Source organism: Bufo gargarizans, chromosome 6 (genome assembly GCF_014858855.1).
Source record: "Bufo gargarizans isolate SCDJY-AF-19 chromosome 6, ASM1485885v1, whole genome shotgun sequence".
Lineage (NCBI taxonomy): Eukaryota > Metazoa > Chordata > Amphibia > Anura > Bufonidae > Bufo > Bufo gargarizans.
Window position 1 is genome coordinate 726,730 of NC_058085.1, and position 20,069 is coordinate 746,798.

Below are 20,069 nucleotides of genomic sequence, written 5' to 3' on the forward strand. Positions count from 1 at the left end.
CATCCATGCGCATGGGGCGCTCTGAAGTCATTCTGGAGCGCCCCGGGAGCCGCACGGACTGTAAGTATGCCGCTCCCCCGCTCCCCGCTCCTACTATGGCAACCAGGACTTTAATAGCGTCCTGGCTGCCATAGTAACACTGAAAGCATTTTGAAGACGGATCCGTCTTCAAATGCTTTCAGTACACTTGCGTTTTTCCGGATCCGGCGTGTAATTCCGGCAAGTGGAGTACACGCCGGATCTGGACAACGCATGTGTGAAAGAGGCCTAATATATAAAGCTGAGTGTATGTGTGTGTGTATGTCTGCTAAAGGAATCTGCACCGTCGCATTTACAATCACAAAATTTGGTACACAGGTACATCAGGTGTCTGGGAAGGTTTTAGAGCAGGTCTCAGCTCTCTAGGACGTACCGTTCCTGAGATATTCCCAAAAAATGCATTAGCCAATAGAAGCTTGATCACATGACCCTTATCAGCCAATAGAAGCTCGCAGGTCCTCCAGCCTCCACATACAGTTTTACTCCAGGTTTCCATAACAACCCAGCCATTTATCTTCACTGCTGTAGGAGAGCTTTAAGGAAATCTGTCACTAGGATAATCGCTATTGAAGTAAAGCCATGGCCTAATTGCAGTTAGTACCTTATTTCAAGATGTGCCTTTGTTCCAGCAACAGATGTTTTCATCCTCTGAAAATCCATTTTATTTGGTATGCAAATGAGCCAGTTAGGTGCCCAGAGGGGCGTCACTCTTCCAGTAAGGAGCCCAGACACACCCCCTGCCACAATGTGTCCACCCTCAAAAGGCTTAAAACCCCGCCCCCATGTCCAACTAAACCACGCCCTTATCTGGTTAGGCCCCTCCCACTCCTGAGCCAATGGGGATTGAAAAAAATTGAAGGTAAAAATCAACTTTTGGGGGATTCAGCCCTCACAACCCCTAGCAGGTGCAGATTGCTATGGCGAAATACAGATACAAACGCAAAAACACAAAATGCAATCGCACACTGCAACCAGCACTCTGCCCTGCCTTTATGCTGGATGTTGAATAAGGCATTGGTGTACATTTTGGCCAAAGCGTAATAAGCCACTCACCACGTCAAGGTTGCCTTAATTAGTGGTCCCTAAAAATCTACTTTTGTCAGCTGCAGGGCTGGGAGGGAGGGTGACTTTCACAGTGCTGCTGTCTTAGAGTGAGCTGTTTAAAAGGACACACCCCCGATCCAGTAAAGGCCACAGTTAAGGGGGCGGGCCACTGTAGAAGTCGCTGTCAAGGGAGTGGTATGCTGTGAAAGTCACTGTTAAAAGGGAAGGCTGCTATAAAGGTCAAAGTTAATGAGGTGGGCTGCTGTGGAGGTCCAATTTTAAGGGACAGGGCACTGTGGGAGGGGGTCAGTGTGAAGGGGTGGGGGGCTCTGGAGGTCACTGTTTTGGGAGCGGGGTGCTGTAGATGTCACTGTTAAAGTGGATAGGTTTGATATCTTTTAACGACACACGCAAACACTAAATGAAATAGATTAAATATGCCTGAGCGAAGCCGGGTCCTTCTGCTAGTAAATGTATAAATCTCAGGTTTTGCAGAATTTATTCCCCCAAAATTATGTATCAATCTGCTCAGATCCTTCTGCTCTATAACATGCTGTCCGCAGATTGCATGATCATGGTGACAGTTGCCCTTTAAATGTGTGCCAGTCAGCTTGCTATATCATTGATTGTACTCTCTTTTTGGGTAATTATCAGCCAATATGAAATGAATGGGTGAATATGCATTATTTATCATGACATGTACCTACAGTATATGAATGTCCAGCGGTGGGTTTTGACAAGAGCCGTCTGATCATTCTCATTTATTTACCTGGTAAATGTTCAGAGGTATCTGCGGAGCCACAAGAGAAGCGAAACCCGTGTAAAACTGACTGAGGCTACATGCAAACGGAAGCCGCCGGTATGCTTTCCACAATTTGCGGAACGGAACAGGCGGCCCATTGTAGAAATGCCTATTCTTGTCCGCAAAACGGACAAGAATAGGACATGTTATATTTTTTGGCGGGGCCACTGAACGGAGCAATGGATGCGGACAGCACACGGAGTGGGCAAAAAAGGCAGACCTTCTTTCGAATCCCCCAAAACGGTCTTTAAAGGAGGTTTCTGGGAATCATATATTTATGACCAATCCCCAGCATAGGTCACCATTATCTCATGACACCCCCACCGATCAGCATTTTGAACAGGCTGCGGTGCTCCGAGTGCTGTGGCCTTCTCACAGCTAAGCAAGCACATTGTGTCATGGCTGTGCTTGGTATTGCAGCTCAGCCCCAATCATTTGAGTAGGACTGAGCTGCACATGGTCCATGTGACAGGTGAACTTGACGTTGCTGGCCTCTTCCAAGAGCTGATCGGTGAGCATGCCTTCAGTCGAATCCTGGGGATAGCTCCTTAATATAGGAGGCCTGGAAATGACTTTAATGAGATCCAGCACAATACTCGTAATGGCCGTGACAACAGTTTTTCTTGTTAGTATCTTCATGATTTCTCTCTAGGCACGCCCAATCCTTTTCCCCCGCATCTGTTGTCTGAGGCGACTTGGATCTCTCCCATAAACAGCTGGTCCTGCTAGAATTAAGGGGTTTGGTGCACATTAATGTAAAGTGCAATTTTACGAAAAGATCAAAATAAGGGTTCATTCAGACGACCGTATGAATGGGTCAGCATCCGTTTCGCAATCTTGTGGAATTGGTGCGGACCCATTCATTTCAATGGGACCGCAAAAGATGTGGACAATGCACCGTGGGCTATCCGCATCCGTGGTTCCGTTCCGTGGCCCCACAAAAAAAGAGCGCATTTTCTATCATAGTGGCGGCCATGTGCAGTTCGCAAATCGCAGAACGCACACGGGCCGGTATCTGTGTTTGGCAGATCCCCAATTTACAGATCGCAAAACACTATGGTCGTCTGAATGAGCTCTAAGTGTTTTAAGGGACTGACTGTTCAGCAAACTGTAGGCCATGTAGAGATGACTCTACAAGAAGTTATTTAGCGTTAAATGGTAATTCTTATCTGGACATTATGACATATCCCCAGTTCTGAGGCCCTGTTCATATGGGCAGGTGGCCACACGTACATAGCTTTCTTCATTCACTTTTATGGGAGGCCATGGCTTCCTCGACCAGCTGATTACTAGGGGTGTCAGGAGTTAAACCCTTGCCAATCTCATATTGATGACCTATCCTTAGGATAATTCACCAATAGGAAAATCCTGAAAAAAAACCTTTAACCCCTTAAGGACCCATGACGTACTGGTACGGCATGGTTCCCGAGTCCTTAAGGACCCATGACGTACCGGTACGTCATGTATAGTTCCGATCACCGGCGGGCGGTGATCGGAACCCGGTGCCTACTCAAATCTTTGAGCAGGCACCTTGGCTAAATGTGCGGGGGGGGTCCCGTGACCCCCCCGTGTCGGCGATCACCGCAAACCGCAGATCAATTCAGACCTGTGGTTTGCGGCTTTTACCTGGTGCGGCGGTGGTGCCATTGGGTCCCCATGGGGCTGTAGGGGGAAGGCAGCGCGAAGCCTTCCCGAGGCATCGCCCTGCCTTCTTGTGATGTGCCTGTGTGATCCAGCCCCCTGGATCTCACAGACCGGAAGCTGTATGAGTAATACACACTGTATTACTCACACAGCCAATGCATTCCAATACAGAAGTATTGGAAATGCATTCCAATACAGAAGTATTGGAATGCATTGTAAATGATTAGATCCCCAAAAGTTCAAGTCCCAAAGTGGGACCAAAAAAAGTGAAAAAATAGTGTTTTCCCCCAAAAAAAATTTACGTTTCAAGTAAAAATAAACAAAAACGTCATTTTCCCCAAATAAAAAAAAAAAAATTGGTAAAAAATAGGGGGGAAAAAAAGTATACATATTAGGTATCGCCGCGTCCGTATCGACCGGCTCTATAAACATATCACATGGAAAAAACGAAGAAACTAAAGCTCATAACGTCCAATGGTGAAAAAATTATATACTTTATTGATTACTCAGTGGATAATAAAATGACATAAAAACAAGGGAGATGGGGAGCACAAGCGCCATCCCAGCTTGACAGTGTCGACAAGAAAATCACAGCCATAATTAAACATTGATACAGTTAATGAGTCCAAGTATGAAACATGGCAGTTACTGAAGTGATGTAAATGTTGTGGGTGATGGCCAGAAGGAAAAACATACCCAAACAACCCGCAACCAAGGCGGTGGTGTGAGCCTGCTGGATCTATGTCCCACCTGTATAGCAGTAAGCCAGAGAAGAGAATATAAATGAAAGGACTCACCAAGAATAACAGCGACCTGAATGTCTGGGATGGCTCTCTTCTCTGGCTTACTGCTATACAGGTGGGACATAGATCCAGCAGGCTCACACCACCGCCTTGGTTGCGGGTTGTTTGGGGATACAAATATCACATGACCTAACCCCTCAGATGAACACCGTAAAAAATAAAAACTGTGCTAAATAAACCATTTTTTGTCACCTTACATGACACAAAGTGTATTAGCAAGTGATCAAAAAGTCATATGCACCCCAAAATAGTGCTAATCAAACCGTCATCTCATCCCGCAAAAAATGAGACCCTACCTTAGATAATCGCCCAAAAACTGAAAAAACTATGGCTCTCAAATTATGGAAACACTAAAACATGATTTCATGTTTTGCTTCAAAAATGAAATCATTGTGTAAAACTTACCTAATATGTATACTTTTTTTTATTTATGTATTGCCGCATCCGTGACAACCTGGTCTATAAAATTATCACATGATCTAACCTGTCAGATGAATGTTGTAAATAACAAAAAATACAAAACTGTGCCAAAACAGCTATTTCTTGTTATCTTGTGGTGTAATATAGAGCAACCAAAAATCATATGTACCCTAAACTAGCACCAACAATACTGCCGTTGTTTCTAAAATGGGGCCACTTTTTTTGGGAGTTTCTACTCTAGGGGTGCATCAAATGGGACATAGTGTCAAAAAAAACTGTCCAGCAAAATCTGCCTTCCAAAAACTGTATGGCATTCTCTTCCTTCTGCGCCCTGCGTTGTGCCAGTACAGCTGTTTATGACCACATATGGGGTGTTTCAGTAAACTACAGAATCGGGGCCATAAATATTGAGTTTTGTTTGGCTGTTAACCCTTGCTTCATTACTGGGAAAAATGGATTAAAATGGAAGATGTTCCAAAAAAGTGAAATTTTGAAATTGTATCTCTATTTTCCATTAATTCTTGTGGAACACCTAAAGGGTTAACAAAGGGTGTAGTTTATAGAATGGGGTCATTTTTGGGTGGTTTCTATTATGTAAGCCTCGCAAAGTGACTTCAGACCTGAACTGGTCCCCCCCCAAAAAAAATTTTTTAAAATTTCTGAAAAATTTCAAGATTTGCTTCTAAACTCCTAAGCCTTGTAACGTCCCCAAAAAATAAAATATCATTCCCAAAATGATCCAAACATGAAGTAGACATATGGGGAATGTAAAGTAATAACTATTTTTTGAGGTATTACTATGTATTATAGAAGTAGAGAAATTGAAACTTGGAAATTAGCAATTTTTTTAAAAAATATATTGGTAAATTTGGTTTTTTTTTATAAATAAAAATGAAATTTTTTTACTTCATTTTACGAGTGTCATGAAGTACAATATGTGATGAATAAACAACCTCAGAATGGCCTGGATAAGTCAAAGCCTTTTAAAGTTATCAGGACTTAAAGTGACACTGGTCAGATTTGCAAAAAATGGCCAAGTCCTTAAGGTGAAATAGGACCGAGTCCATAAGGGGTTAAAATGGGATTAGATAAAATGGCAATGGACTCTTAGTTATATGTTGAGATGTACAGTACATACTGAATGTGTATTATGCTTAATGGTAAAACGTAGGTTTTACATAATTTTACTTTCCTATTTTTCCCTAGATTAAGGCCAGGACAATGGACCAAAGACGTATACATCTTATTACACCACGACATACAATGCTTCTTCTTTTTGCTTTCATCTATCTGTTAATATGGACTTTATAAGCATCATTGTCTGATTTAGAATACCCAAATACCTGATGAGGGAATTTGAGATTATTCAGGGTCTCCTTCAATAAACCAAAGAGGAGAGTGGCTACATAGAAAAGTATTGCTCTGGAGGACCTGGCATCTCTTTATATTATATGGACATGTTATTGATAGCACCATGTCATTACATTACATCTGATCACTGGAGGGTACACCCTCTGATAAGTTTATTATCTGGAGACCCTCTTGATGGAAATGGATTTTCCAAAGTAGACGATCTCTTTAACATAGTGGTTTACCTACCAGAGGTAGACTAGGACACAACTGTGGAAGAAAATTGTTACCTTTTTATAATATATACTTTACACAACAGATTTTCAGCAGGGTCATTCTGAGAAGTTTACCTTATGACAAAGCCAAAAGATGTCACCAGCCACCTGCGGAATTGCTTGTTTCTGCCCATAGTAATATATTGTCTATTGTCAACTTTACTATTGCTACTCAAGATACGTACAATGAGAGTTTCTGCAAATTTTACTTGTCTTGTCTTGTGAAGACACTTGTAAATCTTTTTCTTTTTAAAAAATGTTACTAAATTTGCAATAAAGGAAAATATAAAAAAAATGTCATGTTCTGTCAGTTACCATAAAGAAGACGTGGGTATTGCAATAGAAACAGAAACTTTGGCAAGACAAAAGCATCAATAAGATTCTGATTTAGGTATGACATGAGGATCAAATAATGTGACCCATTCTAAGGGCGGGTTTGCCTTGGTGTTCTGACATTCCGTTATAGGTTCTGTTATTACAGAGTTATAATGGAATATAACAGAATTTTAAGACTGAAAGCAAAACAGAAGCCTTTAAGAGGCGTTCTGCTTTGCTCCGTCCTAATACAGGTCTATGGGGGCACATAATGGTTCTGTTTGGTTCTATTATACATGACAGAATAAATAGGTGGTTAATGTACCAAAAAATAATACAAAGGGAAGCGGGGGTCAAGTAAGTAAACAATAGGAAATGTATAGATAGTTGTAATGATAACTACAGGGATAACTGATCAGATCCACAGCCCCCCCAAAAAAACCTTGGTAGTCACCAGAGACACTATAAAGCAGGATTCTAGGGACTCATGTTCCATCTGTGGAGTAAGGTGACAAAAGAATAGGCGCAAATTTGCAGAAAGCGTAATAAAACAACCGGGAGTCAAAAACAGGAGCATACTGTGAAATCAGCAGGATAGGGGTAAATCAGTGGAGATAACCAAGGTTGGTACACAGAGGGTAAATGAGCAGGTGTAGCGGTTACGTTCAAGGCACAGAAACACAAATGAGAACCAGGACACAATATGCAGTCACAGGCTGGTCACCAGCCAGGCTTTACCTGGTTGGCCGGTTCTCCCCTAGCACTGTAGCACGGACCAAAGAGGCAGCTGCTGGGAAGAGAGACAGACACTGCTGGATTGTGGCGTGGTAAGTGGCAGCCACTTGGCCATATTGCAGTGATCATTGAGATTTGGGAGTGAGCATATTAAAAACACAGACACCATATATTTTCAAACTTTGCACTTTAGTCAAGTAATGCCATCATAATAGGGTAGGGAACAGTGCAGCCCTGTACTTCACCCGCACCACAGGTCCTACTTACTTGCACAATCCATCCTAAGTGATGGCCCACAACTAGAAAAAAATCCCTTCATAGGTAAGTGCAGGGGCCTAAACCAAAATGGGAAAAGAGTAATTATCAAGCACTATGGAGGCACTGTATAAGGGCATTTTGTACTTGCACATTATGGGGGACACTACAGAAAAGGGGAGGACAGAGGCCCTATGGGGGATCTACTGTGGCACGAAGAAGGGGTATTTTATACTGGCACATTATGGGGGACACTGAGGGCATCTGCTGGGGGTACTATATAGGGGCATTTTATACTGGCACACATTATGGCGGTATTATGGGGAAGCGGGTAAGAGGAGCACTATGGGGGCCTATATAGGGTCATTTTACACTGGCACTCTTTGGGGGCCCTATGAGGAAGAGGGAAAGAGGAGCACTATGGGGACATCTGCTAGGGGCACTATATAGGCCATTTTATACTGGCACATAATGAAGGGCACTATGGGTAAGGGAGGAGAGGAGCACCAGGGTCACTTACTGGGGGCACTATATAGGAGTATTTTTATACTGGCGCGCATTATGGGGACACTATTGGGACATTAGCTCAACTGGAGGCACTAAGGGGGGGGGGGGGTGCATGCGCAGGTGCATGCCGCCATGGCAAAGACCTAGAGGAAAAAAAGAGACAATGCAGCAGCACCCTGCAAATCAGATAAAGTACAATAATGCCAAAAATTATAGTGCTAATGCTACGCTTATTTATAAAGTGAGATGTTTGGCCAATGCATTTTGTACAAAACCATCTGAGCCCGTCTGCCGTACGTCAAGGCGATCTCTGTTAGACGGGCCCTAACACTAAATACTACCTGTTATGCACCATAATGGCCGCCATAAAGTTCAGGGAGTGTTGGATCCACATGCATGCTGGATCCACTATGCTTTTTACCATTTTTGGTGCCATAATGGCCTCCATTACAAGGGATGCAGCTACCAACATGCATTCCGAGCCCACTCTATACCTTTCCTTGTGCCAGACAGCTTCCAATGAATGTAGTGAGAGCAGGCTACAGCTTTATACTGAAACTAATTAAAATCTACCTATGGGGCATCCCTTGTAATGGAGGCCATTATGGCACCAAAAATGGGAAAAAGCAGAGTAGATTCAGCATGTATGTGGATCCAACACTCCCTGAACTTTATGGTGGCCATTATGGCACATAACAGGTAGTATTTAGTGTTAGGACCCATCTTACAGAGATCGCCTTGACCTATGGCAGACGGGCTCAGATGGTTTTGTACAAAATGCATTGCCAAGCATCTCACTGTATAAATAAGCGTAGCATTAGCACTATAATTTTTGGCATTATTGTACTTTATCTGATTTGCAGGGTGCTGCTGCATTGTCTCTTTTATTCCTTTAGGTCTTTGCCATGGCGGCATGCACCTGCGCACTGGGAGGTGCTGACTAAGCCCCTTTTTTTGCTGTTTAAGGTATGTGCATCCCTAAAATATCAGTGACATCCAGTGCAGTTTTTCTGTAGACACTGCGAACTGTGACATTACCTGTGGTACCTGTACTGTATAACGTTTCCTCATCACAAATACTGTTGTAAATTTTTTTTTTGCACATGCACTTCCAAATCCTACGCTACTGTACATGTGACATACTTTCAAGCATGTATCACATTTAATATGAAGAAGGCGAGCAGTAGGGGAAGTGTCCGTAATGCTGATGGTGCACGCAGGGGCCGTGGCCCTGGGCGCAGGGAAACTGTGCCTGCTGCCAGAGTACAAGAAAAACAATCATCCACGATACCTAGCTTCATGTCCTAGTTTTCAGGGCGGCGCAGGACACTACTCTTGAAGTCAGCCCAGTGCGAGGAGATGGTCGGTTGGATTGCAGCAGATAATGCTTCCAGTCGGTTAAGCACCACCCTGTCTTCCACCAAGTCCAGTCTCAGTAGCCAGGAGTCTGGTCCACACAATCCTCACCCTGATCTTCCTTCCTCCCACCATTTACAGTCTGGCCAAACAAGTTATCCCACACTCGGAAATTCAGAGGAGCTCTTTTCAGCGCCATAACTTGATTTGGCTCTCTCACCAAGCACGCTTGAAGAGGGACATGAAATCTTGTGCCCTAATTCCCAACCTCTTGAGCATCCACAGTCACAAGAACATGACGTTAGTGAACACCAATTAGAGTTTAATGAGGTGGATGATGAGACACAGTTGCCAATGAGTAAACCGCAATTACTGTCTCAAGAGGTTGATGAGGAGGATGAGACACAGTTGGCAATCACTGAGGTTGTGGTTAGGTCAACAAATCTGGAGGATGATCAGAGTGAGGAAGTAGAAGATGAGGTGGTGGACGATGAGGTCACTGTCCCAACCTGGGAAGGTGGAAAGCTGAGCAAGGACAGCAGTACAGAGGGGGATCTGCAGCACTGCAACAGGCTGGAAGAGGCAGTGGGGTGGCAAAAGGGAGAAGGCAGACCACACCAAACAGGCCCACAAATGTTCCACGGAGCACCCCCTTGCGGAAATCTCACTTGCCAAGGGGCAGATGTTCTGCATTGTGGCGTTTTTTTAGGAAAATCCGGATGACAAAAGAATAGTAGTTTGCAAACTGTGCCATATGAAAATGAGCCGGGCGTGAACACTATCAACCTCAACACCACCAACATGATCCGCCACATGGCATCCAAGCACCGTAATAATTGGGATGAACGTCTGGGTCAACAATCTGTGTCTGCAGGTCACACCACTGCCTCCTCTTCTCCTATATTACGTGCTGGCCAATACCCTGTCGAGGACGCAGGCCCGGATGCCTCCCGCTCTGCACCTGGACCTTCGCAAGGACCATCAGCGACCACATCCACTTCCGTGTCCCAGCGCAGCATCCAAATGTCTTTACCCCAGGCCTTTGAAAGTAAGCGAAAATACCCAGCCACCCAACCACAGGCCATAGCACTAAATGCGCAGCTTTCCAAATTACTGGCCCTGGAAATGTTACCATTTAGGCTAGTGGCGGCTGAGGCCATCCCGTGTTACGCAGTCCCCAGCCGCCACTATTTTTCAAGGTGTGCTGTGCCCGCCTTACACCAACATGTGTCCCGTAACATCACACGTGCCCTGACCAACGCAGTTACTGGGAAGGTCCACTTAACCATGGACACATGGACAAGTGCTTTCGGCCAGGGATGCTACATTTCCCTGACAGCACACTGGGTGAATGTTGTGGAGGCCGGGAGCGAGTCGTACCCTGGGATGGCACAGGTGCTACTGACGCCAAGGATTGGGGGGCCTATGTCCATAAGGGTTTCTGCCAGTACCTACGTTAGTGGCTCCAAACCCCACTTCTCCTCCTCCGCCTCCACTTCCACCTCCGATTTATCCACGTGCATCACCAGTCAGTCATCAGTCTGTAGCTGGAAGCAGTATAGCTATGCAGTGGAGAAGCGGCAACAGGCTGTGCTGAAGCTGATATGCTTAGGGGACAAACAGCACACCGCCGCAGAGCTGTGGCAGGGGATAAGAGACCAGACTGAGCTGTGGCTCTCGCCACTCAACCTACAACCAGGTATGGTTGTGTCTGATAATGGCCGTAACTTGGTGGTTGGCTTTGGAGCTTGGCAAGCTCAGACACATCCCATGCCTAGCCCACGTGTTCAACCTTGTGGTTCAGCGGGTTCTCAAAACCTAACCCAATTTGCCTGAGTTACTGGTGAAGGTGCTCTGCGTGTGTGCACATTTGCACAAGTAATCAAAAGCTTCAGCCAGTCTGTCAATGCTGCAGTAGAGCATGAAATTGCCAGCTCACCGGCTGTTGTGCAACGTGAGCACCCGCTGGAACTCCACATTCCACATGTTGGCCAAGCTTTGTGAGCAGCAGAGGGCAGTAGTGGAATACCAGCTGCAACAAGGTCGCCGCCTCTCCAGTCAGCTTCCGCTATTTACAAGCGAGGAGTGGGCATGGATATATAACACTGTCACTGAGAACAACTACCTAAAAAATAACTTTTAATAGAATTGTATAAAATTAACGATCCCTACCAGGGGGATCCACAATAACACATAGACAAATACAACAAGACACAAAACAAAACCACAAACAAAAAGAAGAGCAGGTACGGGCCTGGCAGGCGGCTAAACGTGAGGAGAGGGGGGGGGGAACGGGGCAACACGTACAAAAATCAGTGTCTGTCCCTGTGATATCCCTTGAAAAAGTCCTCAGCCCGGAGATGTGCCTTGATGGTAGGTACACTCAGTCCACGTGCCTCAGCTGTCTGTCCTTGTAGCGCCCTTGGTACACTAGCCCATATGGATATTTGGGTACTAGTCTGTATTAGATACTAATAATTATGCCACGTGTCCCGACGCGTTTCCCCCCTTCCAATACAGAAAAGGTTCGTCAGGGGACATAGATGTAAATCAGTGTCAAGTGGACACCAAAATGTTAAACAAAAAAACAAAAACAAAACTGGAGAGACCACTCAAGACAGTGTCCGTCAGCAGAGAAAGCCACACAATGGATAAGTGGCTAATTAAAAAGCAACCAGTACCATACTTATCTGGTGAAGGAGACGTGATTCATGCTGTAAGATCCAGGATGATTGTCTTGGGGGACTCCAGGGGGCAAAAACTGATCTAGCTCCAATTTGTTCAAAATTCCCACCTCCTTATAAAGCCACCAGGGGCAGTCCCAGCTATTCTGGCCCAATCAGGGGATAGATAGCCTGTCATGTGACCAAGATCCACATAGGGTTCCTCCTTGGGGTCCGGCTACTACATATATGAGCCTATTATACTTATGGGGGGCGTCTGACAGTCCTATTATATGTAGTCAACACTTATATTAATAATAGTAGAGTGTACCGGCTTGGCCAGTCAGGGTAACTGCCGGTGGAACGCACGCCAACCTCTAAAATGGCCGTGCGTTCCATCTGCATCCAATGAGAGTGGACCTGTGCGTCATCCGGAAGTGACGGCGTGGGTCTATGATGGTGCGTTCCACCGCAGTAAATGCGTCCCATGGTCAATAGTAATCTCACATGCTATTACTGCTCCTCTAGCAAAACTTTACAAGAAGCTCTCCTATTCCCGCTTCTCCCATAGATCGATTGCTGAAAATGGGCAATAATAGGCATAGTACAGGTAACGGGATGTAAGCAATTGGAACGCAGATTCATTACCAACATGGCCATGCGTTCCACATGACTCATGTTAGTATACTGCGCATGTATATGACTAGGCAGAGCGGAGGGGCATAGGGAAAAACAAAAATTATCATGTGACCCATTGATCAAAGGTACCATCCTATTAGCCCCAAATACACTCTAAGGAATGATGATTAGGTTAAATTCATATTGGTCACAGACTAAACTGCCAGAAGTATATCCAGACAGGTCCTGATAGCCAGTCTCAATGGATGCATTTAATGGTGGAAATATAAACAAATATTAAAATGGAGGTGTGTTATGGGTCAATGCCGTATTACTTATGCGGAAAAGATTATCAACTATACAAACATGGGTAACCCGATATACGTTACTCTCTGATAATACACACTTTGACACTTCATGTGTCGATATTGGATTCTATCATTCAAAAGAGGATCAAGTTTCAGAATTTTACGCGTTGCCTGTTAGATCCCAGAGCCCTGGGATCTATAGGAAGCATGTAAATGTAAGTTTTTCATTAAGACCTCTTGGTGATTGTGACCGCAACCGATGGATCCATTCTGCTTCCTTCTGTAGGATCCTACGGTCCCAATCACCCTTCCTGGGGGATGGTCTAATCACCTCCAGGGCTGCGAATTTCAATGATTTAGGATCACCGTTATGACATTCCCAGATATGGTTTGCTATAGGGGTCTCCTTACGCTTTTTGAACACAGGAACAAAACGGGGTTAAAACGCATTATTCTAACCAAAGTGCAACCTAGATATAACATAAGGCACATGTGTTATTGAACTTTAGGCTTATGCAATATATACTCAGTCTTTTCCAAATGGGGGACTGCAGGAACGGCGTTTCTTAAATCTTCTCCTCTGACGCTGTGGTCTTCCCAAACTCACCGGCGTCCAGGGGGTAATCAACGGCAAAGCTGGGAGCTGGGTAAGTTCTTGAACTGGGTTCCAGTCCTCTATCTGCAGATCCGCAATGTCCAGCTTGTCGTAGATTCTTCTGAGGTCTGCTGGTGATCTGACCGTGCTCTTCCTATCTGGGAAATTGATCAGCAGACCAAAGGGATACAGCCAGCGTTAAGTCACCTTGCGGTCTCTCAATACATCCAGCAACGGTTTGAGCGCTTTCCTTTTTCTCAGGATCAGCGGTGAAAGGTCCTGATATAACAGGATATTGGAGCCTGCAAAAGAGACATGCGGCATAGATCTTGCTGCTTTAAGTATGCTTTCTTTAGCCTGGAAGCTGTTCAGTTTGCACACTATATCTCCTGGGGGTTCAGTTGGTCCTGGCGGCGGGCACAGGGCTCTGTGAGCTCTCTCCAGTGTGAAGTCCAGGTTTTCGCCCTCCTGTACTAAATTTTTGAAGAAGTACGCCAGCGTGAACATAATAGCGTCCGCTTGTATGGATTCTGGGAAACCTCTAAGGCCCCATGCACACGGCCGTGTAATAAATAAATAAATCCAGGAAGGCCAGACCTTGGTTATACACTTCCGATGGTATGCACCATATGATATGCACTTCACATCGGAAGTGTATAACCAAGGTCTGGCCTTCCTGGATTTATTTATTACCCTGAGGAATGGCACTATTATCACAAAATCCTATAGGAAACCCACAGCGACAAACAGTCTGCTTAGGTGGGAAAGTCACCATCCTGAAAATCTTAAATGTGGCATTCCAAAGGGTCAATATTTGCGAGCTCGCAGAAACTGCACCACCCAGAGAGATTTCTTTAGTCAGGCCAAAGACCTTAAGATTAGGTTTAACCAAAGAGGTTACCCGGATTATCCCTTACAAAGGGCCTTCAGGTCGGCCTTGAGTAAAAGTAGAACAGATCTCTTGTCACCTAAACCCAAAAAAACAGACACGGACTCCATCTACCTGTAGCAGAGAGGTTAGAAATATTTTTCAAAAATACTGGGATATGCTTTTGTTGGATCCAGACATTCATGATATACTTCCATCTAAACCTGCTATAACATACAGGAGAGGTAGATCTTTAGGTGATAGATTTGTTCATAGCCACTATACAGCTGTTAAAAAATCTGGCACTTGGCTAGATAGAAAACCTTTGGGGACATTCAGATGCGGATCTTGCATAGCCTGCCCGTACATATACCAAACTAAAAACTTCACGAGTAATACCACCAATAAAACATACAATATCCGGGACTTTGCAAATTGCAAAACAACCGGGGTAGTATACCTCTGTACCTGTTCATGTAAACTTCAGTACGTCGGTAAGACCAAGCGGGAATTCAGAAGAAGAATTGGAGACCACCTTGGGGACATTAAGCACAAAAGGGATACCACTATCTCTAGACATGTGCATGATCTCCATGATGGAAACCCAAAATGTCTTAAGTTCTGTATTGTTGAGGTGATTCGCCCATCCCCTAGAGGAGGCGACCTCAATAAGAGAATTTTGCAAAATGAGTCCGAATGGACTTACCGATTAAAAACGGTGAGCCCTTTTGGACTCAATGAAATTTTGTCGTTTGGTTGCTTTATCTAAAATGTGTTCAAATGGCGTTCTTTCTCATACTTCTAGTCCTAGATAGTACCGGATATATACTATCTTGCTACGTTTTAACCACTATTCCCACCTTCCAGGATAAATAAATATAAAATACAATATATTTACCTTTTGAAAACTTGTCGTACCTAATCGCGTTGATCAAGATCATGGATTACTATTTTTCGGACTTTACAAATGAAGGTATCAGACCGTAATAGGTCTACCTTTCAATATCTATATTAAAATGGTACTCTTATCAGATGGTAGGACATAATCATTAGTTAAAAGTATTAACAATACAATGTCCTCCCCTGTTTCCATTTACTGTCCCATACTATTCATTCCAACCTTTTAAAATGATCTATATATGCATTATTTGACATTTTTACCTCAATGAATTACTACCTTAACTTATGTTTACTGATTATATCTTTATAAGTAATCTCTCTCCCATTTTGGGATGTATTAATTGAAAATTTAGCACATATCTATTATCGATTCACTCTGGAACGCATATATTATGCGCTCCAGTGTTCCCTTTTACGTCATCTCCGGCGCACTGTGCTTACTTCCGGTTTCCTTGCGGTCCATCTCCGGTCTGCGTTCCACCAGCGGCCAATGGTAGCGGTCGGCGCACAAGGTATGACGCACTTCCGGTTTCGGTATGGCCGATGGTGGAACTCACGCCGCTTACCAATTAAACCATGAGGTACTTATTTAATTTAATGTATATTGTTAACTCTGATCAGCATATATAGAGGGGCAGTTGCAGAGAGCACTCAGGACTGCATAATTCGGTTGGATACATCGACAGAGAGCCATTGCGCTGACGGCTATTGTGCCATTTAATCATCTAGTTACCTTTATCCTTTTATATATTTTTTTCTTCCCCTGATGAATCCGGTCATATTTGTATTGGAGGAAACGCGTTGGGAATTTAGAACTACTTTATTATTGGCTGTACTGACACTGGGAGCTACTTTTTAGGGACAGGATAACAGGGACAGCCGTCGATAAGTGGGGTCGCTCCCTCTGGGGGTGATTCTCCCGCACCTAGGCGGGAGACCTCTCCGCTTTTAGGCAGAACCTTATCAGTCGGATAGGGATATCATCTCCCCAGTTTTTCACTTGTCCTGTATAAGAAGAGCCGTTGACTTTAATACTTTTTTACCAAGATTTTGTGGACCCTCCCACTACGTCTATCCTGCTGCGGTACGACTCATCTCCATAAACAGAATAATCATCAAACCGTGGGTGGGACTACTTGGTCCAAATTCGTGCTCTTGATTTTGTACATTTACCCTGTGCCTCATTGTACATAAGTCCATTGTATCTGATATATGCAGCTATCAAAAATATTTTTCTGTGGGACCTATTTTTAATAATATTGTTGTGACTTAGATGAAGATCAGATCCCATTTTATGACTAATTTGTGCATAAATCCATATCATTCCAAAGGGTTCACATACTTTTTTTTGCAACTGTATATATACATATACATCACAGATTTTTTGCTTCATCAATAGACATTTAACCATAGGGGTAATTAGCACCAGATGCGTCTAGAAAATATCCTTATCTCAGTCATTAATTTATAAGGAGACAAGAATGACTCTTCTCAGACTGGTACATCTACAGAAAAAATTATATGAACTCTGTCCTTTCCATGAACCTCTTTCGGCCTACTTTAAAATACATACACAATGTTGAATATAACACAACATGGCCTATTATATATAAAATCCACTATAACTAGGTTATTTTGATATAAATGTTATATACCTATGAAATGGCACAACAATACCCAATGTTGTTTTGCTGTTTACTAATGTGTTATATTTTGTATTCTGCACTTAATGCCCTTTGGCATTTTGGTTTTCAGAAGTACCCAGCTTTTCTTGATGTTGAAATGAATAGACAGCTTTTTCATGAAGGAACACAGTACTTGCGTTTGTGACGTCCACCTTGTCCTCCTCCCTCCCCTTTAGGTCATCAAGTCTACCCCTTTCGGTTGGACAGTGCGATCCTCCCTCTTTCAGTCAGTCTATTTGCAACTGTTCTTGAGGACAGATCTTTGATGTTATGAGAACATTTAACATGTTACAGTTGACATATAACATCAAACATAGAAACAAACCTCACAATACAGACATGAACACATGAAGGGTCCATAGAAAACAATTCATTGAATTCAATAAGAAAAAAATGTAGAGCTCATTCAAAAATGTTGTCACCAATAAAAAACAAGAAAAAAAAAATCATTTCTAAAGCACATGATATAAAAAAACAAATACTCCATACACATTTGAATTTTCATTTATTAATTTCTTACTTCAGTATCATTTATTTATATCCAAACAAAGCACATAACCAGACCCTTATACATGAAGTACAGACTGCACACAGCTCTGCTAAGCATCCATCAGTCTTCTCAACTTCACACATATTTAACACAACTGCAACTTGAAACCACACCCATTCATATTCCACTGAATGATTTATGGCTGCCATATCAGCTGCTCTGTTTCATATTCCTGAAACTTACAGAATAAAGAAACACAGATTTTATGGAAACAAACACACCACACCCAGAATTGCCAATAATGTCTGTTGCTGTTATTTTTTTTATTGCCTTCTGGCTTCAATCTGTAATGATCAAAATCTTAAAACAAGACAGCATACAAGTTATAATCATCTTATATGCCATGTGGTCTTACTCAATTGGTGTTGCACATATAGAATTTTTTCTTTAAATGGGATGTCCGGGTTCAGAGCTGAACCCGGACATATCCCCATTTTCACCCAGACAGCCCACCAGATTTGCGCATCGGAGCAGTTCATGCTCCGATGCTCTACTTTGCACTGTGCTGAATCCCACATGGCAAAGGCATTTTCTGGAGTTCTAGTGATGAAGGGCTGCCAGGCTGCCAGGCGGAGGCTTCCGCCCAGCAGTGAGCCCGGTGATGTCAACGGCTCTGATTGGTGGGGTTTAGCGCTGCCCTAACCTGTAAACGCTAAAGCCCGCCCATCAGAGCCGGTGACATCACCGAACACACTTCTGGGCTGAAGCCTTCGACTGGAATTGTGTTATTGTAAAAAAACATGACATGCTCCGATGCCAACATCAGAGGGGCTGCCTGGGTCAAATTATGGGATGTCCAGGTTCAGCTCTGAACCCGAACAACCCCTTTAAGGCTGGGTTCCCACATTACAATCAGCTGCTTGGGAAAAGAAGAAAGAAAAATGATTAAATAATCTTCACCTTTCTATCTCTTATAAAAGGTTATTGCACTTACTAAACACATCCTAGACTCTGTTTGAGAGAACCGGAGCACAATGGAAGTCAATGGGAGAATCCCAGGCACCCCCTGCTCTGAAGAGGGGAGGGTGTCGGAACTCTAGTTCGGCTTAGGAGTCCCTGCTCTGAATCCATATATAGCTATGTCCATATATGGAGTCAGTGTGACACCCAAAATGCACTGGTGACACCCCAGTGCATTTAAATCTAATTTAGCCTGTATTTCAGAAAAGTTTCTGCCAGATTAAAACTCACAACCTTCTGTATTAGAGACAAGGCACTTAACCACTCAGCTATAACAGCTGCATAGCCAGTTATAAAAACAAAACGAACTTGTACTGTACTGCTACTGAGACTATATAATAGAAGTCTCATATGTATAGCAGGCTGGATTCCCAGCCTGCATTTGTGGGAGGGGCGTAGGGTATTTAGCCGGCTCACGCCCTCCCTCTGGTGTCGGCATCGTGCAGTGCTTCTCGGACTACGGCGACGTCATCCGAGTGCGACTTCCGGTTCCGGCTTGGGCAACGAGGCAGAGGCTACGCATCTCCTGTGCGGCGGTCTCGCCTGTGGTAAGTGCCTTCAGCTGCTTCCCCGCCACGCCACATCTCCCGGCGCCACCTCCGGCCTCCGGCCACCTCCGGCCCCGGCTCCACCATCAGCGCGTCTCCTTGCGGCCCGCGCATCATGCCCCGCACCATCCACTACCTCCCCGATGCGTTCCACGGTGGAACGCATCGGCAGGCCCAGTCCCGGAAGCTCCACTGCCTTCCCGATGCGTTCCACGCTGGAACGCATCGGCAGCTAAACGCACACCAATCATGAGAGGTGCCTTCCCCTACCAGCGTTCCCTGGGCTCCATCAGGGGGGCACACGGGGGGCACCCCCGGCTCCGCTTCCACCATCAGCGCCTCCTTGCTGCAGCGCTCGCCCACGCACCATGCCCCGCATCATCCATTACCTCCCCGATGCGTTCCACGGTGGAACGCATCGGCAGGCGCAGTCCCGGAAGCTCCACTGCCTTCCCGATGCGTTCCACGCTGGAACGCATCGGCAGCTAAACTCACACCAACCACGAGTAGTGCCTTCCCTCACCAGCGTTCCCTGGGCTCCATCATGGGGGCACACCCCATTCCATCACACCGTGCTCCAATACGGGAGGCACACCATCGCTCACTCCCGGTTCCTCCGCCACGGCATCTCCCACAGTTGTTTTTCCACGCAGGGTCCCATGTCCAGGTCAGAACAAACTGGGCAGGCACCTCGCGGGGATGCCGTGGCCGGTCGGCACGGGCACCGGGCACGGGCAAGGAAAATGTCCGCTCCTGTTCCAGTTCACCTTGCCGCCATCTTTTGTCCTTCCAGGCACGTCCATGTGGTTTTTCTCTTCCTGTCTTGCAC

General features: G+C 44.7%; 1 protein-coding gene across 1 annotated transcript in view; it reads left to right on the forward strand.

The window, feature by feature from the left end:
* The window catches only part of LOC122940436 (WAP four-disulfide core domain protein 3-like), a 181,712-nt gene extending 175,097 nt beyond the window's left edge, over positions 1-6,615 (forward strand). The window contains exon 5 of the mRNA XM_044297113.1: positions 5,959-6,615. The gene's annotated coding sequence lies outside the window, so the exon portion shown is untranslated. The remainder of the gene's footprint in view (positions 1-5,958) is intronic.
* Positions 6,616-20,069: the final 13,454 nt, after the last annotated feature.